At 36.9% G+C, this 15,630-nt stretch overlaps 1 pseudogene; it reads right to left on the reverse strand.

Annotated features, from left to right (window-relative positions):
• Positions 1–14,613: 14,613 nt before the first annotated feature.
• LOC129518605 (eukaryotic translation initiation factor 4E type 2-like) lies at positions 14,614–15,356 on the reverse strand (annotated as a pseudogene).
• Positions 15,357–15,630: the final 274 nt, after the last annotated feature.

Here is a 15,630-nt window from a genome sequence, read left to right on the forward strand (position 1 = left end):
GCACAGCATAACATAGAGTTGCTGAATCAATATTTTGTACACCTGAAAAATGTATCATTGTCAACAAATCCCTTCCCCCCCAAACGAAAAAATAATAAAAATATTTTTCTCTGTCTGCCACTCAGAATTAGTTTAGCCAACACTGCTAAATGTCAGGGAGCATATTTTGAAAAGGAGATTAATTCCCAGGAAGTTTATTAAGGAGTACTTTCAGGAGCAACACCTGTGGGGAAAAAGAATGAAGCAAGATTAAGCAGAGGGTGGGCTGTGATTCAATCACAAAAAAAAAGTTTTAGTGGACCTCATATGATGGTCTGAAACGAGAAAGGCTCTTCAAAGTAGTCCTAAATTCAAGTGTTGTAATCAAGACTTTATATCCCTGCATCAACCAGACAGTGGATACGGTCTGCCTATGGAAAAAACGTCCTGGCCTTGAGCAAGCGTGCTCTCTTTGCTTGGGCCAAGGATAATTCTCCAAAAGAGCAGACAGCTGTGAGCTCTCATGAGGCAGTACTTCCACTAGCTGGGATTCAGTTTTGAAGGGTTATTTGGGTGGTGCCTAAGTGCCTCCACAGAACTTCAGAGCTCCTGGAAAGGAAAGATAGCATGGGTAGCATTAGCCTAAGTCATGACTTTTAGAATACTTTCTATGGCACCAGATCAGGAGCAACCCATATGTAATAACCACCCTGTTTACACCTTGCAGTGAGTTTGAAGGATTTCAAGGCTCATTAAGAAGAAAGATATGATCACTAGGGGGCATAGCGACCAGTGGGGTTTATTTGGGCAGAAATGGGATAGGTTGCATTGAAGGAGAAAGTCACAGCAAGAAAACCACCTGAAGCAATAGAACAGAGCTACCTTCAGGAGGAAAGAACTCCCAGGGGAAGAGAGGAATCAGACAGGTTTGTGTGTCTGGGTGATATTGCTCAGTAGCACAGTAGGAGGGTCTCTCAGAGAACTCTGAAAGGCAGCAATGACTTGGAGTCTTTAATGGCCACAATTTATCTCCTCCCTATAGCAGATGTTGGGTGTGGTTTTGTGGAGGTATGTAAAATAGGAAAGCTCTAAGTGCCTAAAAATCTGCTATTTGTGCTGTATTTAAACAGCTAGATGCATAAACATTTAAGTTTGGTGCTTATGGGCTTTTGAGCTAATGATCTTTGTCTGCTGTGAAGAAGTGAACAGCATACAGCCAAGGTTTGTGGGCCATCTTTGGCTTGTTTATGTATCACCTGCTATAGAGGCCTTCTCCAAGTCCTAAAGCCTATATGCCAAGACCAACCGTATTACAGTGTCCATTTTAATGGCATACAAACCCCATATTTTAAATTTAATATGAAAATATGACTAGTGTAGTGATATCATGAGCATATTTTTTAAAACCTTCAAATGCTGCCAAACTAAAAAGTAAATATTCCATGACTTAAGAAGTCAATATTCTTTATTATTGGCATGTCAAGTTTGCTATACATCAATATGTGTTTCATCTACTATATCCTTAGTGAAGTATTGAAGTAGTCTAATATTACTGTATTTTTATCTATTATATTCTCTTGCATTTCCTGTAATTGCAATGTTTTAATTCATACTTTTTACTATATATGCATATATAGTAATTCTGACTTTAGCACTTTTATACCTTCCCATGTATAATGCTTATAGGCTCAAGTTATATTTTATTTGATAACAGGTATTAAATTCTTGATTTCTTATTGTTTCCTTTTGCCTGATCCACCTTGACCTGTCCCTTTATTTTAGCCTTTATGAATCAAAATGTTTAATACAGATTATGCTTGTATCTTGTATTATAAGCCAAATTGGATATTATATGTAATAGATGTGTTAAGCCTATTTTGTTTGTGACAGAGCTAGAATTTGAACAAAATGCTGTTGACTCCTAGTCAAGTGCTTCTTGTACTAGAAGCTTCCATCCCTGGAAACTCAGAACCCTAGATCCCTAGGGATAGTTGAAGGAAGCAAAAAGGGCATTATATTTAAAGCTCAAATAAAAATCAATCACCCATTTCCCCGTAAAAAGGCCATGCAAGTAAATGAGAAGGTGAAGTGTATTAGCTGAAATTACAGGAGCTCAGTGAGGAAAATGACTGCTCCCTTACCTCTATAGAAACTGTGTTGAGCAATTTTAAAGCTTAATTAGAAAATGGGGGGGGGGATGTGAGTGATTAATTATTACTTAATAAACCCAACTTGTTTGAAAGCCAGCTCTGGGATCCCTGGGTGGCTCAGCGTTTTAGCGCCTGCCTTCAGCCCAGGGGCGTGATCCTGGAGTCCCGGGATCGAGTCCCACATTGGGCTCCCTGCATGGAGCCTGCTTCTCCCTCTGCCTGTGTCTCTGCTTCTCTCTCTCTCATGAATAAATAAATAAAATATTTAGGGGAGAAAAAAAAAAGCCAGCTCTTTCAGAACACCAGGCTGGTGGGAGGAAAATTCAAAATGAAGGTAGACTCCACGGGAAGGTGATTGTGCACTGTTACATTAATGTGTGCAGATTTTATACATTTTGTTTTTTTATCATTATGTATATATAACATAAAATTTGAAATTTTACCCATTATTTAAGGTACAATTCAGTGGTATTGATAACATTCAGTGTTGCAGATCTATCATTGCTTGTCACTACCTCCAAATGTTTTTCTTTACCTCAAACATAAATCATGTAGCCGTTCCTCAATAATTCTGATGCCCACCTCTCCACCTAACCCCTGGTAACCTCTATCTACATTAAAGTTATATGTTTTTCCTTTTCCAGTTATTTCACATAAGTAGAATCATATATATCATTTTGAGTCTGGCTTATTTGACTTAGCATGTTGTCAATATTTATCCATGTAATAGTATCAACACGTCATTTCTTTTAGAGCTGAATAATATTCCATTCTATGTATGTACATTTGTGTATCCTGTAATTGGTGGACAGACACTTCATTTTCTTTTTCTACCTTTGGCTATTTTGAGTAATGATGAAAGGAATAATGGTGCACAGTGTCTGCATTTTTTTAGTTATTTTGTGTATATACCTAAAAGTGTAATTTATGGATCATAGTAGTAATACTATGTTTAACTTTTAAGTATTCAAATCCTTTGTACGTTTGAGTTCTTTGTCAGTTGGTTATGGAATTGTACCATTTTATATGTATATATACACACACAAACACTATATATATATATATATATTCTAGATATTAAAACTTTATCCAGAGACTCCTGGATAGCTCAGTGGTTGAGTGTCTGCTTTGGCTCAGGGCATGGTCCTAGGGTCCCAGGATCAAGTCCCACATCGGGCTTCCCTTGAGGAGCCTGCTTCTCCCTCTGCCTATGTCTCCTCTCTTTGTCTTTCATGAATAAATAAATTAAATATTTAAAAATAAATAAATAAATAAAACTTTATCCAATACATGATTTACAAAAATTTTCTCTAATTTTGTAGGTGATATTTTCACTTCCTTGATAATGTCTTTTGAGGGACAAAGCTTTTAATTTTAATGAAGTCCAATTATCACTTTTTCTCCTGTGCCTCATGCAAATTTCAAAAATAATTCAGCAGATGCAATGACAGAACTTTAGTTACCAATGCTATTGGAATTCTGAAGTTGCACAGAACTAATAATGCTATCTTACACTTTTAATTGATGTTCAAATCATGACTTTTTCAGTGCCAGATTATTTCTTTGGGCCCTAAGGGCCTATGTCACTGTGAATCAGCATGATTGGCATACCATAATTAAGCACAAAATATGACAAATAGCTGTCATTCATCTTTGCAAGAAATTATTTTCCTGTATACTCCTGACCTTATAACTGGAGATACAATTAAAAAAAAAAACAGTAAGGCAATTACAGAGAAAAGTTATGTTGAAAGTATTAGCCTAGTTCAAAAGTAATATCCTGTACTCTGGCATCCTGTGCATTACATCTGCTAAAACCAGACTAGCAGTCAGAATTGAAGAAAATGGGTGTGACAGCACACCCAAATGAGTCATCTCTTACACAGATGACTCAATGCGTAATTTCCTGGCATTTTGTTGATTGTTGAGGTTAATAAAGCACGTCAATGATCACCAGAAATAACATAAGTAGAAGAAATGCATTTTGAGGACTTACTGCTAGATTGTTGAAAATTATTGTACTTCCTATGAACAAAATTCTATGCTGTCTATGCAGTCTCTATCCTGGCCCACAATAAGTACACACTTATAATTTAATGAATCCACTTGCCCCCACTAATAACATACTTGAATAACCTAAGATAAAATGGGTTTCATGCACTTAAGTGATTAGAGCTACTAATCTTCCAAGAACGAGAAATTTTGAGTGCATTCTGTTATGCTTCACTGCTAAACCCAGATGGAAGTGAAATTCCCCAAATGAATAATCAGGGAAGTATGCATTTGGTTATGGCTTTGTTGATGCATCCTTGAGTCTCCATCCAACCATTCCATCCCATCCGCCTTTAGAAGTTCATAGGCAATAAGAGATGTATGGACCCCTGAAACATAATCTTTACTATACATTGCCTTACATAATACTCAACTGAAAGTCTATGTTCCTATTGTTATACTTTCTACATATCCTTGCCTAGTCTTCTGTTCCTAAACTGGGTTCCTATGCTGGGTAAGGCTTGAGAAATCTAAATGAAGATGAGAGCTACAGTTTAGTCCAATTCGTGTATCATGTCATGAGTAGGTAATTTCTGAAGCAATCAAAAGCTTTAAAATAGACTATGGTGCTAGTGGCTCATTAAGGGCATTTATTTATGACCTCATTTGTTACAAAAACTTTTAGAGGTTGTCACAAAGATATTAAACTCAAGAAAAGATGAATTACAAGTAAATTTTTTAGGAAGTTGAAACAACATTAGGGACATCACCTGCCATCAGGGAGGAGATATAGTCCTGTCATTTGCTCTGGATAAGTCAAAATATTTTTCTAGTTACTAGCGTATGGAGGAAAAATGAAGAGTGGCACAGTCATGCTCCATAGGTCAAAAACCAACCAATTGCTCGTGTCATCCACTATTCCTGCTGCTAACATCTGAAAGCCATTTCTCCCAAATATTTCATTTAAAAAAAAGAGATTGGAATGGATCAAAGAAACCTTTGATAACATTACTACCCACACATTACAATGAATCCCTTAGAATATTTCTATGTCATCTGATGTTGTTGATAGATGACATTGCAACACGAAAACTCATTGCATGCAGTCTTTGCATGGTTGTGGGGAGATATGACAGATTTCAGGTACAGGGCTTTGGGATTATTCAGTTTAATCACAGAGTAGATTTTAGAGCCCCTAAAAGAATAGACAGATTGCAAGACTTTCCTCTAATCATATACTAGTATTCTTTATTCAGTAGAGATTTTAGGTCATGGGAGCAGTTAGTAAGGTACTGTTCTGCCTGTTTCCTAAGAGGCCATTTGCAAAATGATGGAGAGATACAGCTTTTCAGTCTTGGATTTTTATCCTAGCAACATCACTTCCTAGCTCTGTCATCTTGAGCAAATTGCTAAGCCTCTGTATACCCCAGTTTTTCTCATCTTTAAAAATGGAAACGATGCCTATTTCAGAGGATTCCTGTCTTTGTCAGAGTTTTCTCAGAAGCCACTGTTGGGAAGTAATCTCAAGAACCAGGTAGGGCAGTGGAGAAGCGAGACAGACTATGAAAGGGATCCAATAAAGCAATACCTGCATTATCAGGAAGTTACTACCATGGTTGATGAGGCTACAGGCTGCTCAAGAACTGTGGAACTAGTGCAGAACACACACCTTAGAGGTATTCCATTCAAGGGCACGGGAAGTATGGTATTTATCTACCAATTCCTGCCCTGCCTTGGTTGAGGTTAATTTAGTGGTACCTCCAGGCTAACCCCAGTGGACTGAGCAGGCTCTGGCATCCAAAGAAGGACTCTAGGAAAAAGAGTTGTGGCTACTGCTGATTGGAAGGTGGACCAGATAAATTCCATATGGGAAACCTACAATGTCCTGGGATAAAAATGAAGTGCTCTGTAAAGTACAAGTCATAAGTCAACCTTAAATAGTAAGTATTGTATACCATGTAAATCCATTTAGTTACAAGTTAAACAATAAGCCACAACTATCAGTTGAGTTAAAGACTGGGTTCACATCTTCATGTGGAAATTGAGAAGCATAACAAGGATTTTTGCCTGAGTTGAAGGCAACCCACCCAACTTGGGATGTTCCTGTGAATGGGGCCAACATTCTCCTTAAGAAATAGTTGTGAGTCTGCTTTAGTAAACAGGCCAGTGTGTGACCAGGGCCTCCAATTTCTGCTCCAATTAGCACAGCCATGAAGATTTTTAGCTTGGGATTTTTTTTTCTTAGTTGAGCAGCAATCAAGATAATATAAAATGAGTGATTTTTAATGTGTACATTTGGCTGGTACCTAGTACATTCACAGTGTTGTGCAGTCAGCATCTCTCTATCTCCAAAACCATCATTCTGCAAAAGAAAACCTTGTACATATGAAACAATCACTCCCCAAGGCCCATTCTTCCAGCCTCCGGCAAGCACAAATATGCTTTCTATATTGTGGATTTACCCATACTGGATACTTCATATAAATGAAATCATACAATATATCTGACCTTTTATGTGTGGCTCCTTTCACTTACTGTTTTCAAAGTTTGTTTGCATTGTAGCAAGTCTTAGTCCATTCCTTTTATGGCTGTATAGTAACCACATGCTTTGTTGATCCATTAAGGGCATTTGGGCTGTTTCTACCTTTTGACTATTATAAACTGTGCTATAATGAACACTTGTGTCAAGATTTGAGTATCCTTTTTCAATTCTTTTGTATTTAAACCTAGAAGGGAGATTGCTGGGTCATATGGTTTTTCTGTGTTTATCTTTATGTAAGAGGAACAGCTGAAAGATTCTCCCAAGTGACTGCTCCATTTTACACTTCTACCATCTATTTAACAAGAGATCCAGTCTTTCCACATCCTCACCAATACTTATGTTTTTCCTTTTTTAATTATGTGAAGTGGTTTCTCATTGTGGTATCTCACTGCCCCAATGACAGTTGATACCAATTGTCCTTTCATGTACTTGTTGGCCATTGTGTGTCTTACCAGATACAGGATTTGCAAGTAATTTCTTCCATTCTGTATTTGGCCTTTTTTACTCTCTTGATAATATTCTGTGATACACAATTTTAAATTTTGTTGAAGTCCAATTTACCTATTATTTTCTTTTACTGCTCATGCTTTTGATATCATATCTAAGACTCTATTACCAAATCTGTAGTCAGGTTTTCATTTAAGAGTTATACTTTTAGCTCCAATATGTAGGTTATTTGGTCCATTTTGAGTTATTTTTTGTATATGCTAAGAGCTAGGGTTCCAAACTCATTCTCTTGCATGAAAATAACCTTTTATCCCAGCACCATTTATTGCAAAAACTATCCATTTCCCAGAGAATGGCAAATTTTCGTGCTCACTCTCTTTTTCCCACATGACATGTGCATCATTCTCCTATATGTACTCATCATCTCCTTCTGCCTTCATTGCTTTTCCCCACATTTTCTATCTGCCAAACTTTAGTCATGGTACCAGCACAAATGCCATCTCTCTCCAGATCTTTTCTGCATCTGCTAAGCCTGGAATGATTACTTCCCATACTAGAATTGTGTGGCTGCTTGTTCACACCTTTATTGCAGTATTTCCCCCACTTACTCTAGTTACTGTTGTCTTTCCCCCTGTATTGTGACATCTTTGCAGGCAGGGTTGGTATATTAGGCACTTGTATGCAAAGAGAACACAGCAGTCCTTCAATGTTTGTCTGTTGGAAAACTAGACAATGAATAAAATATTGTACATATCTAGACCTTTAATTAACAAAATAGAAATAAAGTGGAAAAGAGTCCTTGAATTTTAAATAGCAATATTTCTGGGACACATGAAAAAAGTGCAAATAGCCAAGATGTCAGGAGGAAAAAAGATGTTAGGAAACAAACAACCTGCATATTTGATAACAATTTTGCCAATCCAAAAATTCTGTCTTCTTGGAAAAATAGTAGTATAGTGTGTCATGTCTGTCTATCTGTGTATAGAGGGGAACAGAGGGGCAAGATGCAGGATCTGAAATGCTGTGAGCTCATACACACCCAATGTCCCTCTTGGTAATATATTATGAATCTTGAATCTCCCAGTAACAGAGATTCTGTGAATTCTGTAGCATCGTAAGGTACATTCACATGGTGCATTGAATGATAGACGGAACATGGTCTTATCATGAAATAATAGCGAGACATTTGCAGATATTTAAATGAGAAATTATTAATTTAGTACCTTTTCTAATGAGTACCTTTGGCATATACATGAAACATTTTTACCGTTCGAGTCAATCATGTTTCTCTGTAGCCCTTCAACAAATGCAGGCCAAATTATGAGATTTTGTTACCAAGGAAAATGAGTACAAGAATATACATAGAAAAAACAAGAGAGAAAGAGAAAGTTATTACAGAGAGGGAGATTTCCTCACAAAGAAAAGGGAGGAGGATCCTTTGCATACAGGAGAGGGAGACAGAGAAAGAGAGAGGAGACACCAGAGGTTGGTGTCTGATCCTTATATTGAATTTCAGAGGGGAAGGGGGATGAGTAAATTAGTAAAACAAGATAATTGTTCCCAAACAAACCAACCTCAAAGACAATCTTGTGCCACACTGAGTTTGGGAATCTGAGCGAGAAGCACCTCACAGTGAGCATTGTGTGAACACATCACACCCAAATCAGAGTATAAAATTAGAAGCATGAAGAGTAGAAGTTCAGGCAGAAGGAATTAGAACCACAGGGCAGCTGTGTGAGATTGATCCATGATTTCCTAATTACCACATATTGAGGTCATATAAAATAGCAGATGGTATAGGTTGGAGATATTGCAAGGGGAACAACAAAGTGGGTCAAAGAGCCCATCTGGTTGAATACTACTGGGCCAGGTTATCTCTGTTCTGTGATTCCAATGGAGTCATAGTCAACTTCATGGGAATCTTCATGCTGAAGTAAAGCCTTACCAATACTTATAGCTCATCTATGACAAGAGAACAAGCCATGCCTTTCATCAGCCTTGGATTTAAATAAAGAAGACTACCAAGGACCAAGAGGATAGCAACAAAATTCACCTGTTGATCTAAAGACACCTTTCCCATCCCTGGAAAACACTCCAGCTGTCTACTGTTCATTCCCACCCACACCATTCTCTGAAGGAAAAGAGGGAAGAAACTCTGAGGGTTGAATTATTTATCCAAGAGAGAGAGAGTTTACTTAAAAAAAAAAAACTATTAGAACTAGAAAGAGACTGGTATACCTTTGATTGACAAGTTTATGGTTTTTTCTAGATATGTATTAGAAGATTTCAACCACTTGTAGCAAATAGTTGGAAGACATAAATTATTTCATGATGTCTTCTTAATGTTAAAATATTGATCCAACTGTATTTTATAACACTTTCATATCTAAGGCTTTATTATTTGATCTCTGTTAAAAGTTTCACAAGAACATCTAAAACATTTAATATAGTAAGTCATTTTTGTTTACTATCAGCTTATGTGTAAATGGGCTAAGCACACATTTATAGAGTAATATATAAAAATGAAAGGTCTACCATCGAAAGGATAAGGAAGGAGTTGGCACGCTAGTGCCCATAGGTTGAATCTGGCCCACTGCTTGTTTTTTATGAATAGAATCTTATTGGAATGCAGTTGCGATCATTTACTTAAATATTGTCTATGACTTATTTTGCACTACAACGATGAAGTTGAGGAGTTGCAGCAGAGACCATATGGGCTGCAAAGCTCAGAATATTTGCTATCTGCCCCTTTACAGATAAAGTTTGTTGAGCCCCGGCATGAGGAGTCAGTCATTGCAGATATTTGGCATATTTTTACTTTTTTGCAATTGCAACAATCTGTCTCTGAAGCCTCTATCTGTTAAGGGACTTAAATCACAGATATGTTAAGATATTTTTAGAAGCGCACCGAGTATCTCCATAATTATGTAAAGGCTTAGGTTTAATTAGCTAACGAATGATTGTTTACTTTTTGGCTATTTTATAAAATAAATCCTGGATGACAGAAATCAGGTAACTTGAAACCATTGCAATAAGACAAGCTATAGAAAGAAGAAAATCATGTTTTCTTGTTTCCCCAAGTGTCCTAAAATAATGAAGTTCTTTTGTGCTTCTCTCCTAAGATGCATTCTGCTATTATTGAATACAATAAGCAGTAGAACACTAATATCTACTAATACCCTAGATATTGCTTAAATTATCCACTTGGGTACATAGAGGAAAATTAAAAAGTAACCCAGTGAGCTTGTACATTTTTAAAATACAAGTAATATATTTAGTCCATCTTAATTGCAGAGTTCTTCTAAAGGAGAGGCAGTAAAATCTTTAAAGCTCCAATTCCAATGTTTCTAAAAGATTAAAAAAAAAAAAGTAAAGGGAGAAACAGCAAATCTAGTTTGCACACTGAGCAGAGATCCAGATATCAAAACTTACTGAAAATCAACAGAGCTTTCCATAGACACAGGCTGCAAGGATCTTAGAATCATGCTGGATTATTAAAACATTCTGATTTTATATCTTTCTTCATTTTTTCCAATTCTGACCTTTAGGTAAAGGGAGTCAAACAATCAGAACCAAATAAATAAGGCCAAGTCTTTCAAAATTAAAAATAGAGAACCCGAAAACCAGAAAAGAAAATATCAGAATATAATGTTTGAGACCAAAGGGAACCACTAATTCCCACATTTGCTGTTTACTACTGTTCTTTTAATTCTCTTATGCAACAGCAAGGCAATCTCATTTAGACCCTCTGGTAGCATAATAGGAGTTCATGATATTTGCACTTGTGAGGTCTTAACCAAATTAATTTCAAAGTTCAAAATCTGCACAAAAAAAAAAAAAAACTCTAGCCTGAAGATTTTTGCAATGCAGGGCTCTTGAAATGAAAGTAAGCTACAAACAAGTAAAGCAGATAATCCACAGCCATTTCCCACAGTTCAGGAAAGAGACATGATCGGAAATAGTTAAAGTTTATGCTATATGCACTGCCATTAGATGATTTTCTGTTCTTTAGTGACTCAGTTGTGTGTGTCAGTCCAGATACATTTAAGCAGTGAAATGAAGAGAAGAAATAAAATCTTGAGTTTTTTTTTATAATGGTTAAAAATTATTTCAAACTCTTAGACCTAGAAAAATAAGCCCTAAAGTTTTATTTTAAAAAACTCCTTGAGATGCCTGCACTTACAAGATATATTCACAAGTTCATTCAATTAACACTGCAAGAACTATTTTTTTTGTTCAAAAAGGATGCCAACTGTATGAATTTAATAAATGAAGAAGACCCAAATGATTCAAGTATGAAAAGGGCAGGAAAAATTGCAAAGGTTAGAGCAATATATTGAAAAGGTTGAAAGAGTCTGGAGCCAGCAGCTGAAAGGATGAGTTATTGATTCAAGTCCAGCTTCAGATGAATCCTTGGAGATTTGTTACAACGTGGAAGAAGATGCTCAGAATGAAATCAAGCACCAGTACTCAAGTGGCCCACAAAAGATTGGAGTTAATTATTTACTTGTTTCATTTCTCTTTTGTTTGGGAAAGAATTCCACTTTCAACTTTCAGACTAGGATTTTTGAAGGTTATTAAGATTCAGAACTGATTATCACCATGCTGATCTATTTATATAAAAGAAACAAATCTCTATATTTTCCCTTCTGTACAAGGATTACTGGGGTTCTGTTTTTGTTTTTTTTAATTTTTGGACAATCAAGAATATTTCCAAAATATTTGGTTCAGGCCATATGTAAGCCAGAGATCTGTTACTCTCAGAACAATTCTTCTAAAAGTAAATTATTTATTTTTGGAAAAGAATACACTTCAGTCACCCACAAGCCCTGAACTGATTTCAGGACTCCTGTGTTACATTTGATTCCGCTGCCTCTAGGATGGCAATTTTTAGAGCTCTTTGGTGTTCTCCAAGATACAAAGTATATTTCTCCACTGAATTTCTTCCCAATCAAGACTTAAAGGTGAAAATGAATAACAGTAACATTAAAATGCGATCCAAAATTTTCATTGGCATTATCAGTGTTACAATCACTTGGCGAACTATAGATACTTGTAAAAATCATCATGGAGACAAGTTGAAGTCCCATATCCTGGTTTAGTTGTCAACTCAAACTCTTACTAGCTACCTCGTATCGATTTCTCTGTCTCAGTTTCCTAACCCACAAAATGGGATTGGAAGCAACACTTCCACGATAGGATTGTGGTGAGAACACATGGAGATGATGCTCAGGCTGGTATGCGGCACATTTAGCGATGCTCAGGAGATGATTAACCATTGCTGTTTTTTAAAATATATTACTCAGGAGTACCGTGCAGATGCAATGGGAGTGAAAAATAACACAGTATGTGCAAAAATCACACGTTCTACATTTTTATAATTACGTTCGTGAAAAGAGTAGTAAAACCCAAGCCAGAAAATTAATATAAATGCTAGTAAGTTGACATTTATATTATAATACCTATGTTTGGCATCTGGGTATAGGTTCTACTTGATTCAAGCAATCTTTTCATTCAAATATTTATTGGTTTTGAAATTTAATTAAGTTGACTTGTTCTAAGACTATACTATCATATCTTAGCACAGTGGAAGTTGACTAAAGTTTGATGAACAACTTTCGTAAGTGCCCAAGGATGATAGTGAAAAAAATACCCCAGGGATCCCTGGGGGGCGCAGCGGTTTGGTGCCTGCATTTGGCCCAGGGCGCGATCCTGGAGACGCTGGATCGAATCCCACGTCGGGCCCCCGGTGTATGGAGCCTGCTTCTCCCTCTGCCTATGTCTCTGCCTCTCTCTCTGTGTGTGACTGTCATTAAAATAATAATAATAATAATAATAATAATAATACCCCAGTGGTGAAGTGAAGAGATAGGATCAGTTGTGCAAATATGGAAAGAAGCAAAAGAGAAGCAACAATCAGTACTTTTGTTTCAGTCAGCATCTTTGTGTACTGGGTATAGGTAAGGTTGATGTTCATGAGCTGGATGTCTTGCCCTGTATATATCCTTCATTCTCAGCATATGCCTACTTGATGAATACTGATAAAGCAGCCCCTGGTAAACAGTGTTTAGTGGTGTTCACAGCACACTAAGCACATGGAACCACTGGATGTATATAGGGGAAACAGGATGAATGTTTTAAGATGATTTACAACCTCTCCTGCTAATAATGTGCCTTTTATTTTAAAGTTCATAATGTATTGTCCATCCCATGATACCTATCAAAGTATTAGGTGCCAAATGTGGATTTGATGGAGTCATAAGAAATGAAGGAATTCAAAAAAAAAAAAAGAAGAAGAAGAAGAAGAAAAATGAAATGAAGGAATTCTTTTTTTTTTATTTTTTTTTTATTTATTTATGATAGTCACAGAGAGAGAAAGAGAGAGAGGCAGAGACATAGGCAGAGGGAGAAGCAGGCTCCATGCACCGGGAGCCTGATGTGGGATTCGATCCCGGGTCTCCAGGATCGCGCCCTGGGCCAAAGGCAGGCGCCAAACCGCTGCGCCACCCAGGGATCCCGAAAGGAAGGAATTCTAAGCATAGATGCAATGAAGTTTTTCCTTATCCTTCTATTACATACCATGCAGTGTGCTAATATGATCAGCTGGAATAATTTGACACTGATTTCAATATTCCAATATTGATTTCACCAATATTGATTTCCACCAATATTTCAATATTGATTTCAATAATTTGAAACTTATTAGGTTAAGTTTCCACTTTAGGAATTGTGAAAGGAGCCAGCAACTCCATCACAACATAAGGAGAGCTAGAATATCTCTTGTAATCAAACTGCAGTGGGATTAATACAATATTAAATATCAACATTTACAGAATGAGTGATATATATTTGAAAAGTCAATTATTTTCACTAATGTATTTTTCCAGATAACTTTTCAAAAAATAAAATTACATCTTATCGATATAATTTGATCTTTATAGCACTTGATACCAAAGAAACTTTGATAATTATCATGAAATACAAAGAAAACTAGATTTTACATTAATAGCAGGGTCACCTTCCTTGTTATATGAATAGTTAATCTACAGCAAATATTTTCATTACACACAGGTTCCCCCTCTGACACCTCAAAGCTATAGTATACTTTACTTGGGTGTAAATGAATTTCATTGTCAGCTTTAGCAAAAAAAAAAAAAGAAAAAAAAATTTAAACATAAATAAGAAAAATTGCATTCTATATATTCTTGTAATTTAGTAAATATGAAAATAATTCTTGGGGTGTGTGTGTATTTCTCTTTTATCTCTGGATAAAAAAAAACCTCAACAACAAAACTTTTTTTTTTTTTTTTTAGTTTAGCACTATTTATTAAGTGATCTCAGCTGTTGTTGTAGCTGCTGCATGTCAGCCTATTCTTAAAACATAAAATGCTCTTCTAACTCCTCTTGTCCAGGACAGAAGGATCTTACAGGTAGCACACCAACAGAACAAAAGATTCTGATGATGCCAGCTTCAATGATGGTCCCATCCAGAGAAGGAGAGGGTCATGGCATATTCAACCATGGCTTCCAGAGGTTTTGAAAAAGGAGCCTTTGGGGCCCTAGCCTGGCTGGCATTTTGATGCTGTTGGTGTGGGGCTTGTACTCCATAATGGTGTTGGGAGGGAGGTTAAGCATTTGCCGAAGCATATCCTGGATGTGGGCTATGGTTGCTTGGTCACTGGCAGTCTTATTCCATATTGAAACAATGTCCTCCTGAAACCGGACCACAGCGCCACAGATCTCCTCCCCAACCATGAACTGTTCCCCTAACATGGCCAGGATAAGATTCTCCCAGCAACGGGATGCCAAGCCCTTCCGCAGTTGAATAATCCACTTGCCACCATTTTTATTTGCATCATCCTCCCACATGGGCTTATTTCCTTTGAAGAGATGGAAGTCACTGTGGCCTGTCAGGTCCCGGGGATGTACCATGTGGCTATAAAACCTCCAGAACTGCTCCACAGAGGCAAAGGTGCCGATCTGTTTGATATTCTGTTCATAGCTCTGTGAGCTGGTTGGATGGCTGGGGTTCTTCTGGAGTTCCAGAAAGTATAGTTGTTCTGCATGGGATGCTCTGCTGGGACAACACCCTTCCTCTTACTGCTGCCCTGACTTTTGTCTCATTCTGTTTTTTCCTTCTCACCATCTTTCTGTGTGCTATTTTCTTCATTCTGATCATGGTCCCCACTGTCATCATCTTTCAATGCATTGAACTTGTTGTTCATCCTCTCACCACCGCCGTCACCACTGCCTCACAGAGTGACTTAATAACAAAACATTCTTGATCACACTCTGGTCTCCTGAACTCATGCTTTCTCTCTACAGTAATTTTTTTTTAATTGTCTAAACTTGTCTCCTCTCACCTTTTTTCCAAATCTCTTTTGTAGTAATGTACTTTTTCAAACGATATATAGACTGGAACAAAAATCAAAATAATAAAAACAATAAAACTTCAAAATATATGGGGAAATAGTGAAATAAAATTGGCAAAATATTGATATTGTTGAAGCTGCATAACAA

This window comes from Nyctereutes procyonoides, unplaced genomic scaffold (assembly GCF_905146905.1).
Source record: "Nyctereutes procyonoides isolate TBG_1078 unplaced genomic scaffold, NYPRO_anot_genome, whole genome shotgun sequence".
Classification (NCBI taxonomy): Eukaryota; Metazoa; Chordata; class Mammalia; order Carnivora; family Canidae; genus Nyctereutes; species Nyctereutes procyonoides.